We start from the raw sequence: 6,802 nt of genomic DNA, 5'->3' as shown, positions 1-6,802 counted from the left end.
CTAGAACTTAAAACATCTGAGAGAATGGCGGAAAAGCTTTACTTTTTGGATACAATGTGCAGAAAGGGGTAAGAAACATGTAAAGTGGAAAATGTGCGACAATGTCCTGCTCAAACGGCAGAGGGAAACGAGGAACCTCATCTCGGAGCTACACAGCGGAGGGAGAGGTTCCGTCGGAGCTAGTACATGTACATGTATGACTGTTATTGTTAACCCGTTGAGACCGGGGGAACACATCTGTGTCATTTGTTTTACTTCTTTGTGGGCTTTTTTTTTTGCAAATGTGTGCAAATCTTTGAATATATATTTTGTATATACATTTTTAACTCAAATCTTTGCTTCTGGCGGATTCTACAAATGTCTTTTTCCTAAAATTTCTTATTTATTTTTCGAAAAAACCTATTTTGCTAAAATATCTTTTAGCAAAATACGTTTGAGTGGGTCTCAAACGTATTCATGTTAAGGACCCCCCATGATATGTATTTGGCCGTGGATCCACATCTCAAAATATGTTGTTCCAGGGACCCCCCCATGAAGCAAAGATTTGAGTTAAAAATGTTTAAAAATATATTTATATTCAAAGATTTGCACACATTTTCAAATTTTTACAAAAAAATAGCAGATCTACAAGCTCATAGCGCGGCACTCGGTTGCCTGGGGGCGTGTCTTCTCCTCTGCGTCATCAGTGCCCATAGCCTAGGTGGGGTTGGTGAAAGGGCCTTTCTGTGTGGAGTTTGCATGTTCTCCCTGTGTCTCCTAGGGTAGTTAATACCCTCACAAAAACATGTAGTAATTCTGGTCACTATACCGCCTCCCCCATGACAGCCGGGGCGCCTGATGGAGGGGGAAAGGAACTGGTTGGAATAACGTGTTCCTTCCACGCGCTACGTCCTACCGGGGAAACTCTCCCCTGTCAGGTGACAAGAAAGTCAGTTGGCTGTCATGCATTGAAGGAGGCATGAGCTCGGCCCTGGCCTCCCTAGGCTGGTGAGGGGAGTGTAGCGCCCGGGATCACTTAGAAAATTGGCACTGGGTGAAAAATAAGGGTTACAAAATCACGGATCATTTTTTTATTTATTTTTTAACTATCTTTGCCTTTTTCTATTTATTATTTCCACTTTTTTTATTGTTTTGAAAAACGTTGACAAATCTTGGGAAATGTTCATGAGACTTTTGAAAGAAAATAAGTGGCATTTTCTGAAATATAAGAACATTTCGGAAAACATATCCATGGACATTTGTGAAGTTCTTTTTGAAATTCTAGATTTTTTTTTTAACATTAACACCCCCCCCCCCCATGTGATGACATCACTCCCTAAACGGAGTCCCCAGACGACCTTGAAGTATTACGGCGATGCTGAGGCGATAAACGCCACAGAGCTAAGTCCCTCCTCAATCTGCTCCTCAAAGCGGAGCAGCTCAGCATCAAAGTGTTCCCCGTTCCCAGGAGAGACCCAAACTAATTCCTTCACAGCTGACCTGCTTCAGACCTTTTAAATGGCTCCAGCACTTACAACACTGCTGGGAGAAATACTCTGATTTAGTTAGTCTTAAGTAAAAGTATCAATACCGGGGCTCAGGGGTAGAGCGGCCGGATGGCAACTGTGAGGTTCCCAGTTCGATCCCGGGCTCCCCCAGAGTTAGTGTAGAAGTGTCCTTAAACAAGACACTGAACCCCTAATTGCTCCTTATGAGCAGGTTGGTGCCTTGCATGGTTTCCTCCGCCATCGGTGTGTGAATGTGTGTGTGAATGTAATGCTCTATGTAAAGTTCTTTGGATAAAAGCGCTATATAAATGCACCATTTACCATTTTATTTTTACCAAAATGTAGAAGTATTATATATATATATTATTTACTTCTTCCACCACTGGTACTAAGTTACTTTTCACCATGCAGGGCCTGAGAGAATCCAAACTAATGCCTTTCCGCTTGAACCTGTTTCAACCATAGACTGTAAAAAATATGGACGAAGGGAACGGTGACGTCACCCATAGGTTTCTACAGACCGTAAATGAAGCCGATTGTTCAGGAACGTACAATCCACCATCTTTAATATATACCATTGGGCACGTCGGGACTCGAACGCTATTGGTTGAGACCAGACATGTGACCAGGGAACCGGAAAACAATCCCCAAAGAATGCTATTGGTTGGGTAGCTTGTCAATCAAGAGCGGGGGCAGGGAATGAATGTTATTGGTTGTGTAGGTTGTCAATCAAATCATCCTGCCCCTCCTGGAGCATAGCTTACTTTATCGTCAATTTTAGAATAAATGGGACCATAATTTAGCAAAACGCATATCATGATGATTGAAAGGAGACTTTAAACTAGCGACTGGAAGAATATAGTATTTATGACAATGTTTATTAAGGTAAGAAAATCTAGTCTAAAGTTCATCAAAAACCCATCCGCTTACAATGAGAAAATATTCCTTCTGACACCTGCAGGCCATTCATATGAACTGTCTCTCTTCCGTATCGGCCTCATTGTAAATATGTCAGGCTGGCCCCTTGGTTTCAACTCCACTTTCTCCTGTGTCTATATATATATATATATATATACGCCTCCGCTTGAACTTCACCAACATTTAACACATTAAGACCGGGATCGCATCTGTGTCATTTTAAGATGTCTTTGGGCTATTCAAAAATAGCTGAACTACAAGCTCATAGCGCGGCACTCGGTGCCGCGCTATGAGCTTGTAGATCTGCATTTAAAAAAAAGTCATGAAATTTTTTTTAAATCTTTGAATATATATATATTTTTAAAGCGAACATTTTTAATTCAAATATTTTGCTCGATGGGGGTCCCTGGAACTAGATGTGTTGAGATGGGGGTCCACGGCCAAATACATATAAATAAATACATATCATCTTGTGGGTCCTTGACATGAAAAAAGGTTGAGAACCACTGATATTATAGTTTTCCAAGAAGACATTAGTAGAATCCCAAAGATTTGAGTTACAAATGTTTGCTTTAAAAATAAATATATATTAAAAGATTTGCACACATTTTCACGCCTTTAAAAAAAAATAGTAGCTCTACAAGCTACACAGTAGATCTACAAGCAGTATCTACAAGCAGTAAAATAATTCAAAAAATGACTCACAGATGCGTTCCCGGTCTTAAATGGTTAAGTGGTTTATGTCACAAAAAAAAAATACATCGAGCACTTCTTCCAACACTGATTGGTCATGACCTGGCGTAGTAATAAGACCTGACGTGGTAATAAGACGTAATAAGAGGCTGTGCTGGTAGAAATGCAGGTTTTAATTAATTGATCTGAGTCCTGCCTGGCAACCGGCCGATCCATATTTAAGGCCTTAAGTCTCTCAGATGGCGTTTAATTTGGTCTGATTAGAATCCCAGGCAGCAGGAACACAGCTGTTCAGAGAGAGAGAGAGAGAGAGAGAGAGAGAGAGAGAGAGAGAGAGAGAGAGAGAGAGAGAGAGAGAGAGAGAGAGAGAGAGAGAGAGAGAGAGAGAGAGAGAGAGAGAGAGAGAGAGAGGAGAGAGAGAGAGAGAGAGAGAGAGAGAGAGAGAGAGAGAGAGAGAGAGAGATTCAAAGACATGTTGTAGACATGGTATAGAGTTGTGTCAGTTGCATGCTAGTCTCGATCTAGAGGCTTTTATTTTCTTTTGCGTTTTGCTCAAAGATAAGAGCCTGGACCAAGCTGTTGACATTCCTGGCATAGGAGGTGGGAGTCAACCTTTCATTTCCCCAACCAACCAGAGTGCAGTGGGCGTCTCTCCAAATGTTGTGACGTCAGGGCTCTCAATGCTGCACATTGGGGGAGGGGCGAGGGGCGGGGGCGGGCGCACAGATCGGTGAACCAATGGGAGCCCACGGATGTTTTCTCCGAAGATTTTGAATCCGCCCCTCTACACCAGATATCAGACGGGCTGGGGCAGGCTCCGCCCCTCTACACCAGATATCAGACGGGCTGGGGCAGGCTCCGCCCCTCTACACCAGATATCAGACGGGCTGGGGCAGGCTAGTTGCATGCAGATGCGGTATAGAGTTATAATATATATAGAGGGCGGATTTCCCCGCCCCCAGCTATTCATTTCTATTAAAGTTGCTCAGTGGCATTTAGTAGGGTTTCTACGGCGCCCCTGAAGGGACAGTAGTAGGTTTTAACGGTAGACGCACGCGCAGTAGCAATTTAAATGCGGAAGTGCTGCTATCCCACATTTGACCACCAGGCGAAGGCAGCTTCACTGTTCTACCGTGGTTCCGGGGGCTTGGGTATATAGCGCATAGCAGTGGCGGCCATTTTGTGGTGCCTTAGATAGAAAACCCATTATTTATTATTTATGACATTTTTCGTAAAATCGTTTTGGGGAAAATATCTACATTTCCGTACAGCGATGCACTGATATTAAAGAGAAGACATACTTTTTTATTTGTACTTAAGTACATAAATATTAATACAAAAAACATGCATTTGAATACTGTAACTCTGGCACAAATTTAATAGAGAAACTTTCATTTGTAGTGGAGTAATATTTGACCAGGAGTATTTCTACTTTGACTCAGGTACTGGGGTAGAGTACTTTGTCCAACGCTGGTTATAAGGAGCCCATTTGACTCTGTAACTTAAACTGTAGTTGTGTTTGTCAGAAGGTTGTCATAAACATCATTGCTTATGTCAGTTTCCCATAAATGGAAAAAAAGAAGAAGACTCAAGTAAAATTGTACAGTAATTGAGTAAATGTACTTAGTTACTTTACACCACTGAAACCGGGCTTCCCCGGGTCAGGCCTCACAGAACACGGGCGTTGCTTTTCGTCTAATTGCCTAAACGCCAAACATTTAATACGTTTCCCCTCCACCGTGCAGAGCTGTAATCCCCCCCGCAGAAAAAATAAAATGCAAACATTATCAAGGAATTAAATATGCACCACAAAAAAAAACCTTGAGACCTCCTCTATTTGATTATTTATTTCTTCATCATTAAATAAATGACTTTATAATCCGTTCCGAGGAAAATAACCAAAAAAATGCCATTTCAGAGGACAGACGGAGCGAATAAATGCGAGGGGGAAAAACAGGCTTTGACTGTTTGCTTATTTCCCAGACCTTCACAGGCTCTAACACACTTTAAATCCTAAATCTGTCCCAGGCAGCGGAGAGAGAGAGAGAGAGAGAGAGAGACTTGGAGTCAGATTGTCATGAATGGCTGAAGACTGACTGTTTAAACAGACAAGCAGACACTGTGGCCTGGAAACCTTCTATGTCCAAAATAAGCCTCATATAGATATTTACTTTTTGGGAAGCCTTTTATTTATATATACATATATATATATATATAAAGCTAATTTTGCTGGGGACCCCCTGGAACCTCCTTCAAGGACTCCTGGGGATCCCCAGACCCCACTTTGAAACCAATGCCATAGACTGTAAAAAAAAAAAAAAAGGAATCACAAAAAAGAGAGATTTCCTCGCAACTATATTTGGGGTGTGTGACCCCAAATATGTGTCCTGACCCACAGTTTGGGAAACACTGTATTAATGCATATACACAGAGATCTTTCCCTTCAGCACTAGTTTCAGCACTAGTCAAACACTGTTCAGCACCATGGAGAGAGTCTCTACACTGTGTTATGATCAGTTCAGCACCATGGACAGAGTCTCTAAATTGTGCTATGTCAGTTCAGCACCTTGGACAGAGTCTCTAAACTGTGTTATGATCAGTTCAGCACCATGGACAGTCTCTAAACTGTGTTATGATCAGTTCAGCACCATGGACAGAGTCTCTACACTGTGTTATGATCAGTTCAGCACCTTGGACAGAGTCTCTAAACTGTGTTATGATCAGTTCAGCACCATGGACAGAGTCTCTACACTGTGTTATGATCAGTTCAGCACCATGGACAGAGTCGCTACACTGTGTTATGATCAGTTCAGCACCATGGACAGAGTCTCTACACTGTGTTATGATCAGTTCAGCACCATGGACAGAGTCTCTAAACTGTGTTATGATCAGTTCAGCACCATGGACAGAGTCTCTAAATTGTGCTATGATCAGTTCAGCACCTTGGACAGAGTCTCTAAACTGTGTTATGATCAGTTCAGCACCATGGACAGAGTCTCTAAACTGTGTTATGATCAGTTCAGCACCATGGACAGTCTCTAAACTGTGTTATGATCAGTTCAGCACCATGGACAGAGTCTCTAAACTGTGTTATGATCAGTTCAGCACCTTGGACAGAGTCTCTAAACTGTGTTATGATCAGTTCAGCACAATGGAACTGTCTCTGAGATGTAGTGGAGTAAAAGTACTGAAAATTGGAAATACTCCAGTAAAGTAAAAATACCTCAAAATTGTACTTAAGTACAGTACTTCAGTAAATGTACTTAGTTAATTTACACCACTGACTGTCAGGTAATGTTCTGATAGATGTTCTGCTAAAGCTTTTTACCACTTCATTTGACTATGTACATGCTTCAATACTTTATACTTTTTACTCCTGTGCAATGATTTGAAAACTTTAATTACAAGTTACTTTGTAGATTTAGATTTATTATTATCGACCCTAATGGTCCAGTAACAACAGGCCTGAGTTGTGGAGTAAACAACAGCGAGCCAAGAAAACATCAAGTTAAGTCTTAAACTAGGACACCTTCACCCTGCCATAGCATCTGGTCTGAACAGCAAAACAAACATAACATCTGTCTGTTTACCAGCAAACATCTGTCCAAATTAGATCAGCATTAGACTGAGCGGCTCTGCTATTCCTCTGAAGACGTGGAGCTTTCAGAGACATGTGTGCCGTTCCTGCTGCTTAACGCGCCAGA

The sequence above is a fragment of the Gymnoscopelus braueri genome (assembly GCF_963280865.1).
Source record: "Gymnoscopelus braueri genome assembly, chromosome: 8".
Lineage (NCBI taxonomy): Eukaryota > Metazoa > Chordata > Actinopteri > Myctophiformes > Myctophidae > Gymnoscopelus > Gymnoscopelus braueri.
This window is presented reverse-complemented; position numbering follows the sequence as displayed.